The following is a 16,720-nucleotide window of genomic DNA, read 5'->3' on the forward strand; positions in this document are numbered from 1 at the left end:
AGGGTTCTGGATGCAAGCTGGGTGGGATAGGAAGAGAGAGGCAGTATTGGGGGGGGGGGGGTATAGGCCCTGCAGGAAGGCTAGGAAGTATAGGGGGGGATGAAGGACGTCTGAGTTCCGGGGCTTCGGGCTGCTGCCGCGGGTCAGAAACTCACCCCACTTATCAACTATAAATATTTTTAAATGATTTAATTTTTCCCATGAAAAAGCACAAATTGGTTGTAGTTGTTTGTAGAACACATGGAGAAACTTCATGAGTCAGTCACTAGCTGTACATTGATTAATCAGCTTTTTGGTGAGTTTTTAAGTGAAGACAGTACTCCAGACAGAGGATATGAAGACTGGGCAGTGACCCCCCGAGGAAAAGGTCTGCTTGAGTGAAGTCTTACAATAGTAGTCTGGTAATGTTATACTGTATGAGTGGTCAGCTTCTGTGTGTAATATGTGAAGATAGATTTGGGGGACGAGAAAGATGGCTGAGCAGATGAGTAGTGTTCTTGCTGAAGATCCAAGTTCAGGTCCCTGTATCCATGTCCAGTAGCCTAAAGCCACCAGTTAACTCTGGCTCCAAGGGATCCAGTTTCTTCTCTTGGCTTCCACAGGCGCCTGTGCTTGCAGGTACATACTTGCACATAGATACATAAAGGCAAAACCTAGAAAAGAGATAGGCTCAAACGGTTAGATGAAAAAATAGAAACTGACAAACCCAGGAACTGTTTGGAGCTTATGTTTCCGAGTATTTTAAGGTAGACATTTCATATTCCTGTTCCTGCACTAGCTGGAAGGAGGCTGAATTTTAGATTACAACATGCAATATGGAATTCTTTTAAATTTATTTTATTTGTGTATGCATGCATACATGCTTACATGTATGTATATGTGTATATTTATGAATTTTTGTGCGCGTGTGTGTGTAGTATGTAAGCATGTGCATGCTTCTGCTCCTATAGGAGTCAGTTTTTTCCTTCCACTGTGGGTTCCAGTGGAAGGCACAGTGATCACACTCTGACATATAAGCAAACATTCCAGCAAGGGAAAATGCTCAGTGTGGAAAGGACTCCAAGAACAGGCATTAGACTTGGTGACACAGTTATGTCTGAAACAATGCCATTTTTCAACTAGTTAGCCAACCAGTGCTGGCTGGGATTCTGATGGCTCTGCTGCACTTGAAACTGATGTCAAATAGATTCAAAGGAGAAATATAACATGGTCCTTTCTTTCTGAAAAATCTGTATTCAGTTGGAAAAATGAAGCAGAAATCAGCCTTTGTGCCCTCAAATGACCAAGAAACAATGTGTGCTTCGGGAGTTAAAACGAGAAGTAAGAAATACATGGATTCAAAGATTACAACAAGTCTGGGCCTGAACTGTTGGGTACAGTGAAGGAATTTACTTGCCCGTATAAAGGCACTCAGTGCTACAGAGCTTTTTTGTTTGCATATTATTCAAATTATAATTACAAAATAGAAGTTTTAAAGGCCCAAACATTTATTCATAATCTTGGCCAAAGTCCACATTGGAGAACTAAGAGTAAGTTAAAAGCCACTGCCAATTCAATTATTTAATTTCACTGTATTGGAGCCCAAGTTGCCAAATGATCTCATTACCAAATTATATCCTAAGGTCATCCTGGGAAAATAAGCTATCTAGTGCCAAGCAAACTATTCCCAAGGTCAATTCCTGGCCAATGGCAGTTTTTGAAACTGTAAAATGACTGTTTTTCTTAGGAAAATTTCAGCTCTGCTCCTGGTACTCTTGGGTATTTCTACAGCTTACCTAAACTAGAGCAGTGAAGGGTATCCCACACAACCCACCCGTAACCTGTAGATGGCAGTAGGCGGCAGCCCAAAGCAAAATGTTGTGGCAAGTTTTGTGAAGAGGAACGTAGGTCTATAATACTATGTGAGGCTAGGGAGATGGCTTGGCCAATAAACCGTGAACTTAAATCCAGATCCCTAACACTGACATAAAAATCTAGGTGTGGTTCTGTGTACCGAGGATGCAAATGCAGGAGGGTCCCTTAAGTTTACTGGTCAGCTAGCTACTCATGTTGAATTAAGCTTCATGTTCAGTGAGAGACTCAAAAAATAAGTAAGTAAATAAATGAATGAATGAATGAATGAATAAATAAATGGACATCAATAGAGAAAGACACCTGATATTGATTTCTGGTCTCTATACCTATGCTCCCATGATCCTGTACATACACATATGACATATTCACAGGCACACACACAGGTTTCTAGAGTTAATCACGAATAATTTCCATATATTATTCTGACCATGTGTCCACAGTTATTAAAAGTACAGTGTTAAGGTGCCACATGTGAGAGCATTATACATAAAGACATGAAAATTCAGCAATGCTCAGTTCTCATTCATGTTTGTGGGCCTATCTTTTCAATGGTGGTGCTTTTTAGAATCAAAAGTTTCAAGCTTCTTCTTAAAAGAGAAAGTATACAGTCTCTATTAAGACAAGAAGTATCCCAATACAAAGCAGTTTTACTGTGCAAGGGACAAGTGAGACACTCTAAAAAAAAAAAATGGATGTCATAAGAGTCCCCAAATGGTAGATTTAGGTCAGGAGAAGAACCTTGGAGGGAGACATTAGCTTATTCATAAGTTGGATCCCCTCAAAGACCACGGAGTGTAAAGTATCAAGTAAGTGATCCAAAGTGGCCTGGGTGGATCCCCTCAAAGACTACAGAGTGTAAAGTATCATGTAAGTGATCCATGTGGCCAGGATGTCACTCAAGAGACCTGAATGGGTTGACTGTTATGCAGAAGGCATATAGCACTCCGGGCACTTTTACATTTCTCAAGAAAGAAGGAGGCATGTGATGTGGGAGTGTCATATATCAATCTGTTGATTTCATTGGTTAAGTAATAAACACACTGCTTGGCCTCATAGGTTAAAGCATTGGTGGGAGGAGTAAACAAAATAGAATTCTGGGCGAAAGAGGAAGTGAGGTCAGACTCTGCTCTGCTTCCAGAGGGACCGGACAGCTCTGCTCTCTGGAGCAGAGACGCCATGCTCTGCTCTCCCAGGCAGCTCCAACCCACAATGAACTTAGGCTAGAATCTTCCCGGTAAACGCACCTTGGGGTGCTTACACACATTACTAGAAATGGGCTAGTCCAGGTGCGAGAGTTAGCCTAGAAGAGGCTAGATAGAAATGGGTCAAGCAGTTAAATGAATACAGTTTGTGTGTTGTTATTTTGAGCATAAGCTAGCCAAGCGGCCGGGGTGTTGGGGACACAGCCCTGCCGCCGCTCTTATTTCAACAGGCATGTTGTACATGGATCCTATAACTCATGGGCATCACGGCACAAATCTATCTTAGAAATACCAGGATATTGTGATTTTACTACACTATGCCTGCTTACTGTGTTGTGGTGAATAGGCTCTCTAGGCTTAGAAGCTTGAAGTTCTAGGTTTGACTCCAGCCTAGAACCTTTCTTTGAGATAGAAGAGGCCTCTGCATGAAAGGACACCACCTCAGAACTTGGGTGTAAGACTCTAATTTTCTATTCCAGTTTTCTTTTAGCCTCAGCAATATCAGCCTCTCCACTCCCACCTGGGGAAGGTAGCTCATAGGTTGGTCCCTCTGAATAGCCAGCCCTTCCAGGGACCATTTCCTGAACGCCTCTGCTTGCGCTTTCACACACCATTTTCAGAACGTGGATTTCTTCCAGCAGGAATGGACAGGAACTCTTTGAGAGCAGGATGGTGTGCTGACTCGGAGGTGCTGGGAAAGTGTCCTTGGGTCAACAGTAAATCCTGTCCCCACCAGTAAGGGACCAGTGCTTGATAAGTCAACTAGAAATCGGTCCCCAGAAACAAACCCCGCTGGCAAACATGGAAGCTCTAGGACTTTTGGAGAGCCATGGTGGTACTGTGGAGATGAAGGGAAGTGGCCAAGGATGGCACAAACATGTGTGCTGTTCTGTTTTACTAAAAGAGAAAACACCCAACAGTACCCACAATGTGGTAAAAATGCAGAAGCACAGAGCATCAGGGCCACAATCTGCAAGCGGCCATCGTGACAAAGAAGAGCCCGAAATGTGGCAGGAGAAAGTGTGAGCTGAAAAGCCTTCATTCAGTCAGCAATGCGGCTCTACCTCGGAGCCTCCTGGAATTGGCCTGAGCCCCGTGGGACCCGTGGGACCTGTGGGGTCTGTGGGACCCATGGGTGTTACATGTAAGAAATAACTGCCATACACCACAAAGGCAACATTCCATATTCCCAAGTAAAGTAATGCACTCCCAACAGAGTTCATTCGTGAGTTTTCCTAAGCCTTCATGCTCAGTAGTCTCCAATACAGAGGAGAGTTCTATACAGTATCAGCCCTTCTGATGCCCTAAGCCAGTGGTTCTCAACATGGGGGACTCAACCCCCACGGGGTGGCATATCAGATATTTACATTATGATTCATAATAGTATCCAGAATACAGCTATGAAGTAGCAATAGAATAATTTTGCAGTTGGGGGACTCCACTATCTGAGTAAAGGGTCATAGGAAGATTGAGAAGCACAGCCCTAGGCCCATATCTGTAAAGCCTTTTTCATTTTTCTCCTAGGGAAAAATGTTATTCTTGGCCATTAAATATTCCTAGAGGTAAAAGTCACAGTGGCCCCCAATCCCTGCTGGTCCCTGAGCATCCACTACAGGCCAGAGATCCCAGTCAGTTGTCTCTCATCTTTGTAACGACCTTGTAAAGGAGGAATCTCATTGTGAAAACAAGATGAAATTTGAGAGTATTGATGTGGCTATCCTTGGGTCTCACTTCAAAATCACTAAGACTGACTTTCATATCTCAACTCTGCAGGAGTCGAACGTGAATGATAAAACACCCCTCTAGTGTCCACAGTGATGTCACAGTGATGTCAAGCCCTATCATTATGTTATGCTTGAGGGGCTGATTTAAAACAGCAAGTACTATTAGAGATGGGCAGCATGGGTAAGGAAAACACATACAAAAGAAGCCAAATAATAGCTGGGTGTGGCTGGGCCCACCTGTAGTTTCACCCATTTGGAGCCTGAAGCAGAGGATGGCATGGGCCCCGGAGTTCAAGGACTCGACTTGAGGGGTGCTGATCATGGGCTGTGCAGATTCCTCCTACAGATCTTTCACAAAAGTTTCTTTTTTTTTTCTTTTTTTTTATTTTTGTCCCCCTCACTTAGTTCAGAAGTTCATCTCTGCTGGAGATTACTCTTTTGTTTAAGGCTAACACAAAGAAGAAAAGTGAGTGTTGGGCATCGGACACCTGAGTGTGAGTAGAGGTTAGTCAAGTTTGGTCTTCCCTGTCAACAGGGAAGGTCACTAGCAGCCAGTGTGAGCAGTAGGATGGAGATGTGGGATTCCCCTCTGGATGCTGTGAATACCATTGGTTAATAAAGAAACTGTCTTGGGCCTGCACACGGAATAAACGTAGGTGGGGAAAACTAAATTGAATGCTGGGAGGAAGAAGGCAGAGTCAAAGAGAAGCCTTGTAGCCCCACCGGAGAACAGATGCTGGAACTTTAGCATCAATGCATTTGGCAAACTATCTTCTAAATGTGGTTAAGATCCCCTGAAGCTAGAGTTAAGGACAATGGCAAGCCACATGGAGGTTCTGAAAATGGAACCCTGGGTATCTGGAAGAGCAACCAGTGGTCTTAACCACTGAATTATCTCCTCAGACCTAAAAGAACTTTAAAAAATGACTTAGACTGGGTGGTGGCACACGCCTTTAATCCCAGCACTCGGGAGGGAGACAGAAGCAGGTGGATCTCTATGAGTTTGAGGTCAGCCTGGTCTACAAGAGCTAGTTCCATGACAGGCACCAAAGCCACACAAAGAAACCTTGCCTTGAAAAACAGAAAACAAAACAAATCAACAAAACATTTAGAAGATAGTTTGCCAAGAGCACTGATGCTTAAAAGATAAACCTATGTCTGGGGTGTGCCATCTCTCCTCAACTCATTAGCAGTCCCTTTCTTACTCAAGGTGTTCACAGTTCAGCATCCTCAGATTACTGCAAACAGGAGGTGGCTTTAGACAACAGAAACATTCTCTAAGAACTGTGGAGGATGGACGTCTGATGTCAACATGACCACACTCTATCTGAAGGCTTTAGACAAGCACCAACTCCTCGACCATCTTGATGGCCACCCAAACCCCTATGTAGCTCTCTGCCTCTATCACCACCACATCCCATGTGTGGGTCTCAGTGCCAAGTCCCCCCTGTGTATTACAGGAACATCATTCAGGACCAAGAATTCTGACTAACAATAACATATCAAAACAAAATTTTCATCCAAATATTTCCAGAAGGATCTAGAAAGAACCTAACCTCAAAACAATTTCATGAAAGTAACTGCTATTAGACCATTAACTATGACAGGTCATTAAATATTGACTGCCAAGTCTTCCTTGCTATAAATATTTTATATAAATGACCGGGTGAAGTTCTTTTATAAATAATAACATCAGGACAATTTGAAATTTTATTCATTAGTTTAAGCATTACAGCTGGGATGGAAAAGGATCCTGGCAGTCAGGGGCCAAAGAGTGCCACAAAGTCTCTATAAGCTCAGCAGCTTATGGCCTCGCTCTAGCGCTGCCCCAGCAGGGGAGAGCTTCCCCAGCTAAGTTGTTACAGTTCTGCTCAGGTCCCTGGAAACTGTTACAGTCCTGCTCTGCTCTGGTTCCGGTAAAAAGTTACTACTATGCACCTTTCTATTCTGGCGAAAGAAGGTCTCACCCAGACCGCATTTAACTGATTTATTAGGAGTAAAGAATCCAGGAGAGTGGCTGCCTTTACCGGGTAGAAAAATCAGCTGCCAACTGAGCAGGCACAGGGCTTGTACAGGACTTCTTAGGGGTGGAGTTTTTCTAGGGTAAAGATTTTCAAGGTGTGAATTGATTAGATTTCAACCCCTGAGGTTGGGCAAGCTCAGAGATTGGCTGGATTTCATGCTCAGGGATTGGTCAATCTTGTGATCTGGGATTGATTGGTTTTCCTGTTCAGGGATTGGTTGGTTTTCATACTGAATTGGTCATGGGCAGACTGTTTCTTTGGCTCTGATTTCAGAGACAAAATGTTTTATTCACTGACCCTTTTTAACCTTTGACTCTAGTTTCAGGACCAAGGTGTGTTTCTTTCACTAGCTCTGGTTCCAGGGCGAGGGTGGTTTTCTTTGGCTGGCCCTTTTACCCTACAATCAATGTCTAGAGATTAGAAAAAGACATTCAAATTACTTTTAAAGATCATAGTTCAGAGGATTTTACAGGAAAAAATAAAATAATTTAAATATTGGTTTTCAATTTCATGTATGGGCTTATGAAAAGAATTTTCTAATATTGGGTCCATCTGTAAATTTTAACGAAATTCATTCTTTCATGAAATACTAATTACTTTCATTTTCTCAGTTTAATTAATTTATCTGGTAACAATCAATCTCAAATTGGTTGAAAACAGAATTCCTCTTCCAAATAGTGCCAATTTACTGCTTGGTTTCCAGTCGAGTATGGTAACATCGCCATCTACTGGCAAACTTTAGAAACTACAACTTTTTATTCCCTAAATTCAAACAAGATTTCAAATTGTGGTTCCATGAAAATTGTCTGGGCATAGTGGTGCAGGCCTTTAATCCCAGGACTCAGGAGGCAGAGGCAGGTGGATCTCTGAGTTCTAGGACAACCTGATCTACAAAGTGAGTTCCAGGACAGGAACACTGAGAGATGCAGGTTAGAAAACAAACTGGAAGAAAGTGGAACCCACAGCTCTTTGCAAGATATTAGACATCGTACAATGACATTCAATAGAAAAATGTATCAACTACGTGTGTAATTAAAATTTTCTAATGACCACATATTTTATAAACTAGAAATGTAACCAGAAACTGTGCAGCTCACTACTAGGAAATTTCCCTGGCGTTTGAAAGGCACTGGGTCCCATCCCCAGCATGGCCAAGGCAACAACCAAATGAACAAAACTAATTTCCCCTAATGTTTCCCAAACACTGTCATCCGACACTTTGTCATAAAAAGGGGGAAGGTATTTTCCTTCTTATGTTGCTTAGAGACTGACATCTGGTGTACAGTTAGTTTCTCATCTTAGTGAAGACTAGCTACATCCATGATCACTAGTCCCCAGGGCTAGTGGCTGTCATGTTGGATGGTGTAGAACTGACCACAGCAAGGGCAGGGTGCAAGGCACATCACATTAACAATCTTACAATTTACCACTAACATCTCACATCGGCCCAGAATCCATCTAGAAATGGCCCGTCACTCACTGATACATTGGCTTCCCAGGACCTTGTTTGATGTGTGTTTGTATCATTGCTGGTGGAATGCAAGTTTGATCACAAATCTGGAAGGCATTTGATGTTACACACCCAGACTTTCAAGTGTGCAAGCTTCTGCTTTGTCTGATGTTGCTGAGAACTCAGAGTCTCCTGCGTTCTGCAGAGGAGCCACACCACATCCCAGCGGAGCCACATCCCGGACATCCACTGCTCTGGACCAGCAGTTACATTTATGGGAACCGGAGCATGAGAGCATGAGAAAAATCAGGACTTGGGGTTGCCAGGTGCCTGTTTGCTGGATGTATGTAAATGCATACATAAAATAAAGTATATAGCCAATTAGGATAAATACACAATGAAACTAATGATTCTTATTGATCATGAAGATCTTTTTTCCCCCAAGACCTTTTGTTGGGTCTAATTAGAAGGAACTGTAGGATGTTTTGGAGGGTCTTCTAACCCAGAGGTAGATTCTAAGCAGGAAATCACAAGTGTGACTAATGCCCATGTCAGGAAAAATAGTAGTACATATCTAGCTATATCTCTAGTATATATCTAGCTATAAAAAGTTTTTTTTAACAGTATGCCATCTACACAGAATGGTTATCATACTGCTTCCAAAGGTTTATTTTTAATTTATGTGTATGTGTATGTATGTGAGTGTATGTGTGTGTTTGTATGTATGTGTGTGTTTCTATATATGTATGTGTGTTTGTGTTTGTATGGATGTATTATTTGTATGTGTGTGTATCAGGAGACACAGAAGCTCCATCTGCAGCTAACTGGAGTTATAGGTGTTAGTGATCTGTTCAATCTTTCCCTTTCCCCACCCACCCAACTCTCCCTCTGTCCTCCACAACACCCCCACCCCATGGGGATGCTGGGTGCTTAGGTCCTCTGCAAGAGCAGTGTACACTCTTAACTGCTGACCTATCTCTGCAGCCTTGCCACTTTCAAGGGAAAACCTTAGTTTTAGTTTAGGATTGGTTTTGGTCCTACTAGTTCCATCTGAGATGTGTGGCTTCCTGGGGCAAGAATCATTTCCTCCTCTCCACCTGTCCCCGGCCCTGGATCTGTTAATCACATTTCAACAGTCGCCGCCGTGAGACTTCCATGTCTCCAGTGGACACACATTTCTGCTTGTGGCCACCATCTATTTGCGCTTCACTCTGCAAGAGAAGGATTTGGAATCTTTCCTTTCCAGCCTCACCTCTTCCACTCCCTCGCCCTCTCCCTCCCCAGCCTCACGTCTTCCACTCCCTAGCCCTTTCTCTTCCCAGGCTCACCTCTTCCACTTCCTCATCCTCTCCCTTCCCAGCTCACCTCTACTTCCTCACCTTCTCCCTTCCCAGCTTCACCTCTACTTCCTCATCCTCTCCCTGACCTGCAGGTCCGACTCGTCCACACATTCATTTCCCTGTTTTATGACTGTACTGATGAGTGTTTAAGGAATTATAAGTTAGGCAAGGTATATGACAATCTGTAGACCATAGAATGCCAGCAACTGCTAAAGCTACTCCCCCCAATTCATTAGACCACCAAGTCAGGTTCACCACCTCTCCATACTTAGTAGAGTCACTTTTTAGAATTTCATATATGGGTACTATATTTATATAATTTCTACTCCCCCTCTTCTCTCTCCAATTCCTCATTCAGTGTCACGTTCATGACCTCTTCTACACACACCACACACACACACCACACACACACACACACACATGCGTGCACATTGAGCCCATGCAGTGTGCTCTTATGATATGTGTTTATGTCTGACTCGTTGGGGGAGGTAGTGGCCTATGGGGACTTGGCCTCATAGAAGACTGATTCTTCCTCTTAGCAGCTCTTCTAGGGTTGGGTCTGCCCACATCAGCTTGCTAACTGTGCTGTCATTATGCAGGTGTTGTTCAGATGGTTGTAGTGTTGAGGTTTCATGGGTGCAGATTCCCTTCGCTTCTAGGTCACTATCTAGCAGCACACATCCTGGCCCTCTGGCCTTGATGGTTTTTCTACTCCTCTTCCATACCTTTCCCTGAGCGTTAGGTATAGGGGTAGCATTGCAGACGTACTAACTTGGTCTGGGCCCCCACAGTCACTCGTTCTCTGCATTTCCACCATTTTTGGATTCTCTGGCACCTACAGAGGAGCTTCCTTGAAGGGAGGTGAGAGGCGCACCTCTGTCAGTATAAGGAGAAGCATTTAGAATTCAGTTAGAAACCAAGCTGACTTAGGAAACTGGTAGGTGGGTTCTACCCTGGGGTTCATGGCCTCACTGACCATGAGTAGGCAGCTAGATTTATAGAACCAGGCATGAATTTACATCCTGTTGAGTCCAATTAGACAGCTATTGGTTATCCTTTAGATAAAAGTGCCAATAATTGCACCATTGGAGATATCTTGCAGACTGGTCATTGTTATGGTTCGTGGGCTTTAAACTGCGTAGCATTATTGATTATTTCTTTCCTCTGCAGTCTGAACAGTGCCTTCCCATGTATGAGAACCAGCCTTCAGGGAGGAGTCTTCCATGACAGCTCCAGCTCGATGCCCCCAAGGCCTGCGTGGACTATGTGGAGTCCTCACAGACTTGAGGACATAACCTAAAGTAACTGAAGAGGCTAGAACATAGAACTTGACCATGGTGTGATGTGGGAGTGATTTCTTATTAATAAAGAAACTGCCTTGGCCCTCATAGGACAGCAAATTAGGTAGGCGGAGTAGACAGAAGAGAATTCTGGGAAAAAGAAGCTTAGTGAAAGAGTCGCCATGATTCTCCCGCTCCAGACAGACACAGGTTAAAATCCTCCCTGCTAAGCCAGCTTGTGGGCTACACAGAATATTAGAAATGGGTTAGAACAATATGTAAGAGCTAACCAATAAGAAACTGGAACTAGCCGGGCCAGGCAGTGTTTGAAAGAATACAGTTTCCGTGTAATTATTTCTGGGCATAAGCCTGCCATGCAAGCGGCCGGGGTGTTGGGGACGCAGCCCATACGCTCCTATTTCAACAATGGTGGGCAGGGACAAGGAGCTCCAGAGAAGGGAATAGGACGGCAAAGGGGGATGGAGGGTACTCAGGGCCAAAGAGAGAGAAACAGCACTATGGGTGCTTGAAAAGCCATAGGGAAATAAATTAATTTATAAGCTTACTTTAAAACATGTGTATGTGGGGCTGGAGAGATGGCTCAGTGGTTAAGAACATTGCCTGCTCTTCCAAAGGTCCTGAGTTCAATTCCCAACAACCACATGGTGGCTCACAACCATCTGTAATGAGGTCTGGTGCCCTCTTCTGGCCTGCAGACATACACACAGACAGAATATTGTATGCATAATAAATAAATATTTAAAACATGTGTATGTAATATTATGTGTGTATATTTTCATGTGCATGAGCACACATACATGTAGCTTAAAAGGATCAAACTGTGTGATAATGCACCCTGTCCCAAGAGCCATAGGCTATCTAAAAAACCCCCAATAACAGGCATGAGAATCCTCCCTTCAAGTTGTTGGTCAAGGGGGTCCAAGAAGCTCCTACAACAGTGTAGAAAGCTGCCATTACCTTGGCTGCCTCCCAGATGCTAGAGGTAAGGCCCTATTGTTGGGTGTCTTAGCCAACATGCTCCCCACCCTCCCACTCCCCTCAGCCTCCTATGCTGAGCATCCTCTGTTTGCCCATCTCAGTGTTGCTAAGTGTACACACCCACAGCTCAGCCTACGCTTTGAAGAGCAAACGTAAGTCATGGCCAAGGCTGTTTAAAATGGGTGTTCTGCCTTCTTCCAACAACTGACTGAAACAGATATAGAGATCTACAGTGAAGCATTGGCCCAAGCTACCAGAGACCAGTTCCAGAGAGGGTGAGCAATAATATGAGTAAGGGGGTATGGCTATGATGGGGACACCCATGGAAACAGCTGACCTGAGCTAGTGGGAGCTCACTGACTCTGGACTGATAGTAGGCAAACCTGCATAGGCCCAAACAAGGCCCACTAAAAGTGGGAGACAGTTGTGAGTCTTGGGCAGTCTGTGGAGCCACTGACAGTGGGACCAGGATTTATCCCTACTGCTAGAACTGGCATCTAGGTGCACAGGCCCACATTCTCTTTGGAGGCATACCTTGCTCAGCCTAGATATAGTGGGGAAAGCCTTTGTCTTGCCTTGAAGAGAAGTGACAAAGTTTGTTGACTCCTCATAGGAAGCTTACCTTTTCTGAGAAGTGAGTGGGGTGGAGTGGGGTGGGGGAAGGGTAGGAAGGGAGGAGAAGAGGGAGTAGGAACGGGGATAGTTAAGTAAAATGAGAAAAGACTGTACAAAAATTCTTTTTTTTTTGTTTTCGAGGCAGGGTTTAAAAATTCTTAATAAAAGGATAAAAAATTAAGATGTATGTTCTTTGAACTGTTTGAGATGGAAGTGAGGTTTTTTTTTTTTTTTCTGAAATAACACAGAGACTCTCAACATGCTAAAGCTGCATCCTAAAGACCATGGAGGACACTGAGCGGAGGAGAAAGGATTCTTACAGAGGATGTTCTAGCTACTAATTCCTTGAGAATGAGGGAAGGGGGCTACATCTCAGGAAAAGTTACCTGTGTTCCTTAGCTGTAAACTCCTCATTTATAGCAAATGCCAGCCCAAAATGTACTTGGTGACTAGATGTGACATATCCGTCTTTCAGAGCTATTTGTATGTGTGAACTGAGAGTTTTGAAATAAGATGCACCTTATTTGAAGTAAGAAAGACATGGATTTTGTGGTCCAGTAAATGAGATAATAATAACTCGTTTGAATATAATAAAGTCAAAATGAACACATTAGGCTACAAAGGAGGTGTAATCTGGAAATGCTTCCTTGAAGACAGATTGTACGAAGCCCACCTTCCATCAGAGAGCCTTGTGAGGGATATGTTTCCAAAGGGAAAGGTCAGACTCTGAGTGATAGAACACATGGGGATAGAAAGGGATGAAACGAGATGTTTGAACTTACAGAGCGCATCAGGCATGGAATGCTATAAACTTCAGAAACCAGGTGTGCAAAACTGAGGCTTTCTGGTAATTAACTGTGGATACAGAGAAAAGAGCTAGTACTTCTAAGTGAATCCCATTATAAGAAGAATGTTACTGACTTGCAGCTTCAGCTCCAGATTCAGGATCGTATTCCACTGTTTTCCTGAATGTAAGCCCCCTGGTGGGTCCTCCCGTAGCTCCACCTGATGCCCACACATGTCCAGACACGGTCAGATGTTACTACTTTCATTGGAGGGTGACTGTAACTCCTCACTCTGGGAGAAGTTCTTGTGGAGGTTGTGACATTTGGGGTCTCCAGCTTTTAAGCCTCAGGTCTTGCCTCTTTTTGGATACTGAAACCTAAACAGAAGTTTTACTGGGTGTCTACTTCTGCTGTGAATTAGGCAAGGTTATCCAGAGAAAAGAGAACTGGAAGGATGTGTGTGTGTGTGTGTGTGTGTGTGTGTGTGTGTGTGTGTGTGTATCCATATATATATATGATTCATTACAAGGACTCACAATCCATAGGAAATGGGGAGTCCAACAATGATGGCTGCCTGCATGCTGGAAAGGCTGAAAGAAATAGTACTCAGTACATCAAGCTACCGGGTGCGTCAGCAGTCCCAGTGTGTGCTAAAGGCTTGGAAAGTTCCTAGAAAGTCTCTAGTCTTCAGACCAGTGAAAGGCTGAAGAAGCTGGAATGTGACATCAGGGATGGTGGGGTGCAGCAGAAGCAGGAGAAGGAGCTGGGATGTGATTTGTATTAAAGTATAAAAATTAATTTTTATTGTTTTCCCATTTATTCAATTATGAGTATTGAGGAGGGTGGAGAGATGGAGGGAGAGAGTACCAAGAGAGATGACTGGAGTTGGGGGCTATTGTGAGGGTTGATGTGGAAACCTGGTCCTTGTGATCTATGATGGTGCAACTTGAGGCCCACACCAGAAGAGGGAGCAGATGCCTAACAGTGCTTGAATGGCCAGGGACCAGAGGCAGGAGAGCCCAGAGACCTAGGTAGATCCCAACATGACTGGTCAAAAGAAAACATCAATGAAAAGGTTTCTAATGATATTCAGGTATACTCAGATCAGAGCCTATTCCAATCGTCATCAGAGAGGAAATTTCATCCAGCAACAAATAAGAGCAGGTACAAAGATCCACAGTCAAACATTAGGCACAACGTGGGAAACCCACAGATGCGGGGAGGGGGGAGGATCGTAGGAGCCAGAGGGGTGGAGGATACCAGGAGAATGTGGCCCACAGAATCAACTAAGCAGGGTTCATAGGGGCCCACAGAGACCAAAGTGACAATCACAGACCCTGAACCCATTTGCGCTAGGTCCTCTGCATCCATGTTATAGTTGTGTATCTGGTGTACTTGTGGGACTCCTAACAGTGGGAGTGGGGGCATCTTTGACCCTTTTGCCGGCTCTCGTGACTCTTCTCATACTGGCTTGCCTACTCTAGTCTTGATATGGTGTGATCAGTTGACATCCCTGGGAGATTTGCTCTTTTCTGAAGGGAAGAGGGGAAGGTGTGAATATGGGGGAGAGGAGGGTAGGAGGCAGCTGGGAGGCGGGGGGAAACTTGGACAGAATATAATGTATGAGAGAAGAACAAATTTTTAAAAGAGAGATTTGTATACATTTCTCAAAAAAGAGTATTGAGGTTGAAACACATTACTTACTTTAATTAGAGTAGTAGTTCTTTTAACTTTGAATAAATGCCTAGACATTTAGTAATACAAAGAATTAAAGCACATAGTACCTTAAAGGACTCTTACTACGCCCTTCCCCACCCTGTCTGATCAGTCAACCTGAGTAATTTTTCTAAAAGTGCTGTCAGAATGAGATAGAATTATGTCACTGGCAATAAATACCTAGGCAGTCATCACTGAGCAGGAATTAAAGAGTCCCCACAGAAACATGTTCTGTTTCTGGTTCCATGAGCTGTAAATGTATCTCTGAAAATGCATGTACTTGTACTTTATTACTTAGTGCAACACAAAATGTATCCCTGAGGTAGGGTCCATATCATGATGACAGATTCAAGTATTTGTCATTCATTCCTCAAAGATACGATTCAGTAACCTGAGGTGGCCCAAGGACCTGCAATACAAGCCATTTTAGCTCCACCACAATCCTTCCTCTATTTTTCTCTAAGTGTGAGCTCATCCTCTTTTGAGCCAAGGTTCCCTGAAGATAGAGTGCAGGCCTCATGTAACAGAGGAACTCTCCCCTAGAGACCAGCCTTCTGAGAACTGCATGGAGGGGGGTGTTAGCCTTACCATTTGGGGGGCAAACTCCACTTGGAACTGTGCCCAGTCCCTGGGCAGAGAATCTGTCCAATTCCATTTGTATTTTTCTGCCAAATGCCTTGTCTGGTGAGGAAATCAATGAACTTTTTAGAAGTTTTGTGGGGCTGAATTTGACAGAGTGAGAGAGGAAGGAATGTCTAGAAAAAGAGAGGCACAAATCCTCACTGCTTAGGACTATTAGAAAGAAATATCTTTAGGTAAAGTAAAATATCCTATGGAATATTTAAAAAAATTGTTACTTAAAAACTATTACTATAACAAACTAAAATACCTACAATGATTCATCAACTAAATAAAACTAAAAACCACGCGCACATATATATTACACACATATAATCAAAAATGAAAAAGATTTGAACTCTTTTTTTCTTCTCCCATTCACTCCTCCTCATAGAGAGTAAGGCTTCCCAAGAAGAGTCAACAAAGTTTGTCACATCACTTTGAGGCAGGTCCAAGGCCCTCTCCCCTGTATCTAGGCTGAGCAAGGTATCCCTCCAAATAGAATAGGCTTTAAAAAGTCTGTTGAACTCCTTTATAAAAATATTTCATTTATTTTTATTTGTGCATGCATGTTTGTATCTGTGTGTAGGTATATACAAATAAGTGTAGGTGCCCATGGAGGTCAGAAGAGGGTGTCAGGTCCCTTGGAGCTGGAGTTACAGGTGATTGTGAGCTGCTCAGTGTTGGGTGTTGGGAACCAAACTGAGGTTTTCTGGGGGAGCAGTTATCACTCTTAACCTCTGAGTCCTCTCTCCAGCCCATATTTTCGATTCTTAAGCAAACACAAATTAGTATTGTGGATGCATACAAACTTTAAGATACCATCTTACACCTGTCAGAATGGCTAAAATCAAAAACACCAATGATAGCCTTTGCTGGAGAGGTTGTGGAGAAAGGGGTACACTCATCCATTGCTGGTGGGAATGCAAACTTGTGCAACCACTCTGGAAAGCAGTGTGGAGGTTTCTCAGGAAATTTGGGATCAACCTACCCATGGACCCAGCAATACCACTCTTGGGAATATACCCAAGAGAGGCCTTATCATACAACAAAAGTATATGCTCTACTATGTTCATAGCAGCATTGTTTGTAATAGCCAGAACCTGGAAACAA

General features: G+C 43.5%; 1 long non-coding RNA gene across 1 annotated transcript in view; it reads left to right on the forward strand.

The window, feature by feature from the left end:
- Positions 1 to 7,302, forward strand: part of LOC126487104 (uncharacterized) — a 106,209-nt gene extending 98,907 nt beyond the window's left edge. The window contains exon 2 of the long non-coding RNA XR_007588286.1: positions 2,970 to 7,302. This is a non-coding gene — a long non-coding RNA (uncharacterized lncRNA). The remainder of the gene's footprint in view (positions 1 to 2,969) is intronic.
- The last annotated feature ends 9,418 nt before the right edge of the window (positions 7,303 to 16,720 follow it).

This window comes from Alexandromys fortis, unplaced genomic scaffold (assembly GCF_014885135.2).
Source record: "Alexandromys fortis isolate MF-2015 unplaced genomic scaffold, M_Fortis_MF-2015_v1.1 scaffold_96, whole genome shotgun sequence".
Taxonomy (NCBI): domain Eukaryota; kingdom Metazoa; phylum Chordata; class Mammalia; order Rodentia; family Cricetidae; genus Alexandromys; species Alexandromys fortis.